Source organism: Perca flavescens, chromosome 2 (assembly GCF_004354835.1).
Source record: "Perca flavescens isolate YP-PL-M2 chromosome 2, PFLA_1.0, whole genome shotgun sequence".
NCBI classification, from domain to species: Eukaryota; Metazoa; Chordata; class Actinopteri; order Perciformes; family Percidae; genus Perca; species Perca flavescens.
Window position 1 is genome coordinate 42,587,456 of NC_041332.1, and position 8,488 is coordinate 42,595,943.

Sequence of the window (8,488 nt, forward strand, 5' to 3'; positions counted from 1 at the left end):
AATTTCCTCACTCGCTATTGGATGAAACCACTACTTTTAAACAAGAAAAATCTCTCGTGATTGGTTGACAGGTCTGTCATGGTAGGGTATTGGTCAACCTGTGCCATTATTATAATAATAAAATGATATATATATATATTTATGTATTATATATATTTATTTCATATATGCTATGTTGTATATTCATGTCATGGTTATCCTAATTAAAATGATTTGCCTGGAACGTGCTGTTTATTCAAAGATAGAGCTTTATTGACACAAAACACAAACGCAATCAGAAAAAAAACTATGTACAAAGCATCGGAGACACACAGCACACATAATAAATATATATAGAAGCAGCACCGTCCACACCTAACCCGTGGCCGGCTCGGAGCTGTAGGTAACCGGCAGCATTCGGTCTGAATTCGGTCCATTTAGCAGACGTCTGTGGTCGTTGTCCTGTAGGTCTATGGTGGCGCACTTCCAAATGTCACCTCACCCGCAGCCAGCACACTCTGTCTCGCTTCCAGCAGCTGTAAAATCAATCAATAAAGACAATCAGTACTGTGTGATATTTATTTATGGACACAACACATCTATGAAGACACCTGAAAAATATTCACATTAACCAAAAACGGATCTTCTCTTTTCTTCTCGACCGACTCTGAGCTGAACTCTTCACAGCTTCTGCCCGCGATGCATCTGGTTGTTTCTAGCTGAAGCTCCTGCGTGCTGTCTGGTGATATGTCTTACAGGCAGCTGGAAAACAATTATATGAGAGTGGTATGAATAAAAAAACATAAGTCACAGTAAAATTAAACAAGGAAAGATGAAAAAGTAAAAATGACTTACACACAATGGCGTCATTATCAGCGTCATGTAAATCTGGACCTGCAGACAGCTCCGAGCAAATATAGGTCACGGCCTCGTTATGAGGCGAGGTTAGTCTGTAAAAAATAAAAATAAAAATAAAAAACTATGGTTAAGATCGGTATCTATTAACGTATCTATGTCCTTATACAGAAGAATTAATGATATTCATTCAATGAAAGCATATTCTTTAAATCTTACCCTTGCTCCAGTTCGTAGCGCCTGCTACAGTTTGTCTCAGAGTTGTGAAGACGGCGGACTGCTTCCTGTAAATTACAAGATAAAAAAAATATACTTTTATAAAACAACTCACCAGCTCAGCTCTGTAATGAATGGCGCTGAAAGCAGCCACAGCTCTGTGCTGCTCGCGTTTAAACTTGGTGAGGTTTAAAACATTACTGCCAAGTCTAAGTAGCCTGTTTAACATCCAAAGACAGTCATTGTACGATCAAGAGTTAATAAACAGTACAGACTAGCTCGCAGTTTCATTAATAATCATATACTTACGTAGTCTTTTTCTTTTCTGTGAGCGCATCTTTGGAGCCCCGGAGGTGATATGGAGGAGAGAAAACAACCGCTCCAAACGTCTTGAACAACTCCTGTGTGTTTCCAAGTGAAGTTTGACAGAGTGTACCGACAACTCTTTTACCAGTTGGCCTGAAATATCCAAGGGGGTAAGCTTCGCTTCAGAACTCGAGCCATCATGGCGCCATTTTGTTGCTAACTGGCCATCACCTCCTGTTAGCATTCCGCTGACCGCCATATTTTTTTTACGTCACTTGACTGCGAATAACTTTACATCTGAAGTGTTTAAAGACTCTATTTGTCCGTTGTTTAGTTCCAAAGAAACACGACAATGTATAAAAGGCTCCATTACCTTGTACCTCACGTTATGGCTCCGTAGCAGACGTTTTTGTAAAAATAGGGTAACGATTGGGTCATAACCAAGTGACTTACTGTCACATAGTAGAGGAATTACCGTATAGTACAGGATAAGCTTGCAGGCAGTTTCAACTTACATTAGCTGTTTAGGTTTAATTACTAATGTTAACTGGCATGTTAGTTAGCAATAATTAGCCTGTGCTTATGTTATCTCCTTACATACACCTACAGTCTCCGTCTCTGTAAGATTGGGAATGATTGAGATTTCTCTTAGCGCAGCCACTAGAAGACTTACAACTTTCAGACACGTTGCTCACGTCACATTCTCTCAGTTGGAGGCTGCGCAGCAAAGCTGGCCATCACCGGAAAAGTGCTTCTAATAGCCTTCACTGGTCTCCGTCCAGAGCAACGGGGTCTATTGGTCCATTATATACTGTCTATGGAAATATCCCCATATTTCGGAAGTTTTTGCCCCAACTCTCAGACTCATCTCCCATGTCCCGCCGATTTTTTTCAAATAGAAGAAGTGAGGGCGGGGGTAGGGGGCGGGGCAGAGTGATAGAGAGAGACCGTGGAGCAGATTAACCAGCAGGGCGCGAACTGGTGTGGAGGTGAATTACAGTGAGTTATAATGGATTACTGGGAAAGCTTAATAATAGGACAATTGAAGTCTGGATTATGAGGCCAACAGCTTCATATGCCATGGACATGTGAATATGGTGCTGAATTTGCCAGTATTTTAAGAAGACAAATGGTTGGGACCTTGTCATGCAATGACAAAGCTGATATGCTTTATGTGAAGCCCAGTGTTTTGGTGTCAGCAGAAAGAGTTCTCTTAGAAAACTGTACAGTGGAGCCTCTGTCTCCATTCCACCAGACAATGTTGGATGAGCAAGACCAAAGAAAGGCCACTGTAGTCATGCCACTATGCACAGTGGTTGAGCTCGAGGAGACTGTGAATGAATCATGGAATGTACATTTTACCTTTGTGGCAAATCCTGTAAAACTAATTGTTGAAATAAATTATTTTGTGTATCTTTTTTACATAACATTGGTCATTGCTAATGACATACAAAGTAATTAATCTAGCATACTTTCATTAAATAAATCAATTCAAGCTAAAATTGAAGAGTCTACAATTAGGCTATACTGAGTCTGATCTATTTTAAGAAATTTTCTTAAAATTAAGTTAATACCTTTTAGAAAAATGTCACCTGGGGTAAAACTCCCCTTGCTGCTACCCTGATTTGCATTTGTATAGCTCACAGCATTTTCATTTACATGTGAAAGCCTCACCTAGAATTAGAGGGAGGGAGGGTCATGGGGGGACAACTGCCAAGCAAGGCCCACGTCAATTTCCGACAATTTCCGGCAGTTTTCGGTGTTGCCTGTAAATTGCCGTGTACAGTCGTAAACCTGAAGTTCTACGACAATCTACAGTGCCGAATACTGACGAAAATCCCACTTTTTATGCAGTGAAGCTTATTCAAGAGATATCATGGGTTAAACAACGTTGGCAGCTTTGGATAGCATTCAATAGCACTAGAGAACTGAAACATCTCAGTCACATGGCTATATATTCCCATGTGGCAGCTTCATGCTGTCTCCCTGGTTCTATCCAAATAACATGTTTACAGCCTGGTACAAAAACGGTTTTGGTCTCTATAGCTAGTTTCCCTGTTTATGACAACAGCATTTTGAGTCACATTTTTTACTGTACAGGTGCCATGACCGAAAAAAAAACAGAGGGGGGACATTTGTTGATGATGCACATCAAAACAAAACATGCAAGAATGAAATCCCCCTTCCAACACCATGGATATAGAGCAACTCGACCATCCATCCATCCATCCATCCATCCATCTTCGTCCGCTTATCCGGTGTCGGGTCGCGGGGGGAGCAGCTCCAGCAGGGGACCCCAAACTTCCCTTTCCCGAGCAACATTAACCAGCTCCGACTGGGGGATCCCGAGGCGTTCCCAGGCCAGGTTGGAGATATAATCCCTCTACCTAGTCCTGGGTCTTCCCCGAGGCCTCCTCCCAGCTGGACGTGCCTGGAACACCTCCCTAGGGAGGCGCCCAGGGGGCATCCTTACCAGATGCCCGAACCACCTCAACCACTCGACCAGCCATGCTAAAACACTTATTTATCAACTTCAATGTTCAATGGAACATAATCTCAAAATGAAATAGCACAACGTGGTGTTAACATAAAACAGCGTGGTGTCAACATAAAACACAGCGCTGTCAAGCCGGGGAGCACAGTTCACTTCGCATCGAAAACCAAATACTTTCACCCAGGAAACACTCGTTCATTCTTCGGGAGTGTTTTAATCGTTTGGATTAAAACACTCCCGAGGAATGCACCATCTTTTTCCTAAACTTACCCAGACGTTTTGGTGTCTAAACTTAACTGTCATCGCAGCATGAGGCTCAGTTTTTCTGGCTAATCTCCACCACCATGGTCCCTGAAAGCACCATCATCTGCCGGTGCCTGTAGCCGGCTCACAGTCACCTGTTGGCAGCTAAACAACTGCCACTGGTAGCCGGCGTCCTGGAACTCGGTAGCAGCTAAACACAACCAGCAACTGCTGCTCTGATTTGATCGTTCTATGGCTCTAAAGACTGTTCACGTTACAGCGCTTTACTTAGTTTAAAATGCTTCTATTTTGGTTTATAATATAGGGACTATTGATGAAGTAGCATTGATCACTTTGATAAAAGCACAGGCAGGGATATGTAGACCAGAAAGGGGGAATCTCCCCGTTACCTGATCATAATTCCATTGCATTACAGAACACTTGGATCTCTACGCTACTCAGCCAAGCTCACATTGCCTGTTTTTATAGAGCCAAAAATAGTAACGTTGCGTGTGCACTAAGGTTAAAGTGAAACCTTTCATTATTCACAGGACTTAGCCAAGCACTCATTGTGCACATAATGACACTAATTGCTGCATGATTGGAGAGAAAAGATTAACACGTGGAACTCAGATTGTCATAATTAACAAGTCCTGAGTGAAAATTGTAGATAGGATGAGGTGTTCTGTCAGTGTGCTCTCCTTTCATGCGTTTCATCGAGACATTTTTATCATCAAATTGAATCCTGCATTTTGTCCTTAACCTGGAAAGGGCTCTTCTTTCAAAGTGCTGTAGCTTCCGCAGGCTTGTATTTTACTCACTAGTAATGCAAAAGGGCTGACATTTTTACCTGTTTTTTCCTTTGATTAATCACTCAATCCTAATTGTTTAGAAAGAAACACAAACAAATTTGGAATATATTTACGTGAATTTAGTTTAATAATGTTTTTTCTAATTTTTAAATAATGTCACTGTTCAATATTACCAGTTAATGTGTCATATTTTGATTTTCATTTCTTTACTCATACTATTTCATACTATATATATATCCTTGTTAGCTAGTACACCATTTTAAAATGGCACTTCCTCAGGACCACGTCTAACCTCTAATCACATTTAGTTTTACAGTCTGCCATAGTGTCCACTTTGCTTATTAAGACTCATTCTTTAATGCCCTAAAAAACAAAATTAAAGTCCATCATTCTCAACAAATGAGAAAACAAATGCATAAAAAAAAAAAATCATACAGAAGAACTAATTGCTGTGCCACTTCAGAGGACCTCATAGCATTTGCCAATAATTAATTTGTGAATTTTTAAGCGCTCCCGTGTGGATTCATTTTTTTTTGTTGTTGAAATAATCCACTTTCCTCAGGGGCGTCTTGGATATCTAATTCACTGCTTTCTTGTCCTTGTTTACCACTGAATTACCTCAACCATCATTTCCACATCTAATATTTAGAGGCTGCTTTACAGTCAGTGTAAACTGGGTAAAATAAGTACAGTATACATGCAATCACACAGTAGACTGAACATCAAGTTAAATACCTCTGTAGAGGGAAAATTTGCCAGCGGTTTAAAAGGAACTCTATCTTGGCTGTGTCACAGTGCACTAGCTGACTGAATGTGAAGTTAAAAGTCTGTAGTAGTGACAGGTACTATACACTGAAGCAAAGAAGCATTATCATACTTGTAATGTTCCTCTCGTAAGCAGGGTATTTTAATTCCTATCATACCCCTCTGTCAGCTCTGGCACCCCCCTCCTGAGCCTATTTGGGGGAAGATGGCTCATTACAAAGTGTGATTCTTCCTCTTCAGAGGGACTGACGTTGCCTGTCAGAACAAAGGAATTGCCTGCCTGCTCCCGATCTGTAGATCAAGAGAGTGACGATAAGAGATTGTCCTCGCCGGTACCACAGATGACAAAACCGGACTGTGGCGAGAGCCTACTGTTGAGAAAGGGAACCATCGATTGGAGCTCTTAGAGTCAATGACAACAGCCCGAGCCCCACAACCAAATGGATTTGGTTCTGCAAGTTCCATGACAGAAGCAGCAACTTCTGACAGAGACACATTTGCGAGTTGTCTCATTTGTTGACATATAAAGTTTTGCAGAAGTGAACCATGACTTCTAAACCTTGGCCCTCTGACCCCCCCCCTTTCCAGCAAACTACCAGCCTAGCTTACCGTGTCCTCTCTTACCCCTAATTTCCACTGGGCGCGTCTGCGCTGCATTCCAGAAGCGCAGCAATCACAGCCATTCAAGTCAATATTTTATATTCCTCTACCCATGTCCCAGAAGCGTGCATGAAGCGGCTCGCCCCTCCCCTAAAGAGACGCAAATTCCAGCCTTAATTCAATTCTCCACTGGCCGTGTCTGTGCCGCGTTCCGGCTGCACCACTGTTTTGTTCCGTCCTCCGCCACGCGTCATACCACACCGGGAGCGTCTCAGAAGTGGAGCGACTTGCTGCCCGACTCACAGATTTTATTGTCTCTACAAGTACTTTACAGAACAATTACGTGTTTATTAAACTAGTATCTACCTTCCACTCCAAGCACTCCACGCAGTTAAACTCCGTGACTTCTCTTTTCTGGCGTTGTCCTGATAAAAAAACATCTGTGATGTCATATTATGTTTTTCTACCTCCAAGATGAATCTCTCGTTGTCCGTGATGTTGTAGAGGAGACATAAACGATATTGGGGGGGGGAGGTTTTGGTAAATTGAATGGATAGTCTCGCTGTTTCACTTCCTGCCTGGCTGTCCGAACGGCCCGCAGCTCGCGTTAAAATAGACCTGGCGCATTTTATACACATCATGGCAGTGTCCACACAGCCAAGTAACCATTAGCGACAATCACTTCAAACCATGGAAAGTGATTACAGCATTTTGGAACATGTTATATATGGCCTGCATATATGTATGTTATTGTTTATTTAGAAAAAACTGTCATTATGCAAAATTAGAGTAAATGTGCATAATGTTGGTACATTTACAGATTGACCCGTTTTTTTTTCTTTCTGCATGATGACCGTTATCCCAAATGACATGGTGCTCTTTGGATGCCTTTATATAGACCTTAGTGGTCCCCTAATACTGTATCTGAAGTCTCTTTTATATAGACCTTAGTGGTCCCCTAATACTGTATCTGAAGTCTCTTTTATATAGACCTTAGTGGTCCCCTAATACTGTATCTGAAGTCCCTTTTATATAGACCTTAGTGGTCCCCTAATACTGTATCTGAAGTCTCTTTTATATAGACCTTAGTGGTCCCCTAATACTGTATCTGAAGTCTCTTTTATATAGACCTTAGTGGTCCCCTAATACTGTATCTGAAGTCTGTTTATGTAGACCTTAGTGGTCCCCTAATACTGTATCTGAAGTCTCTTTTATATAGGTCTTAGTGGTCCCCTAATACTGTATCTGAAGTCTCTTTTATATAGGTCTTAGTGGTCCCCTAATACTGTATCTGAAGTCTGTTTATGTAGACCTTAGTTTTATATATAGACCTTAGTGGTCCCCTAATACTGTATCTGAAGTCTCTTTTATGTAGACCTTAGTGGTCCCCTAATACTGTATCTGAAGTCTCTTTCCTGAACTCCAGCCTTGGTGCAGAATTCCAGCCACTAGAGCCAGTCCCACAATGAGCTTTCCTTAGGATGTTCCATTTCTGTGTCTGTAGCTATTGAGGAGGAGAGAGGGGGGGGGCAAGGTGGAGGGTGGGGGTGTGGCCTTGACCAACTGCCACTTTGCTCATTTGAAAGCCATGATGTCTCTCTCTCATGGGTGGGCCAAATGTTCTGGGCGGGCAAAGCAGAGAAAAGCCACTGGGGGACCATAGGCAGCCTGAGGGAACGCATATTAATGTTAAAAAACCTCATAAAGTGAAATTTTTTAACATTTACAAAACAATGACAGCGGCTGCCAGAATAACATCAGTTGGCACAGCGTCCTATACGTACTACCGCCTGGGTACTTCTGGGGGCGGCTGTGGCTCAGTGGTAGAGCGGTCGCCTGCCAATCGGAAGGTTGGTGGTTCAATCTCTGGCCCTGCAGTCCCATGTCCTTGGGCAAGACACGGAACCCCGAGTTGCCCCCGATGCTGTGCATCGGAGTGTAAATGTGTTTGAATGTTTATGTGATGAGCAGGTGGTACCTTGTACAGCAGCCTCGGCCACAGCATGTGAATGGTGAATGGTTCCTGTACTATGTAAAAGTGCTTTGAGTAGTCTTGAGACTAGAAAAGCACTATATAAGCACTATAACTTCGCTAAAACACAAGGCCACGCCCCCTTTTGGATAGAAAACAGACGATCCCAATGAAGTCAATGCAATTTGATGTGTGTTTGGATCATCATTTTGACAAATGTGTTTGGATTTTTTTCTTGTTAAACAG

The 8,488-nt window shown here is 42.2% G+C and overlaps 1 long non-coding RNA gene across 1 annotated transcript; it reads right to left on the minus strand.

Annotated features, from left to right (window-relative positions):
- Positions 1–677: 677 nt before the first annotated feature.
- On the minus strand, positions 678–1,108 carry LOC114564547 (uncharacterized). The gene is made up of 3 exons (XR_003693764.1): positions 1,054–1,108; positions 835–929; positions 678–741 (listed from the first exon to the last, which is right to left on the minus strand). It is a non-coding gene; the product is annotated as an uncharacterized LOC114564547 (long non-coding RNA).
- Positions 1,109–8,488: the final 7,380 nt, after the last annotated feature.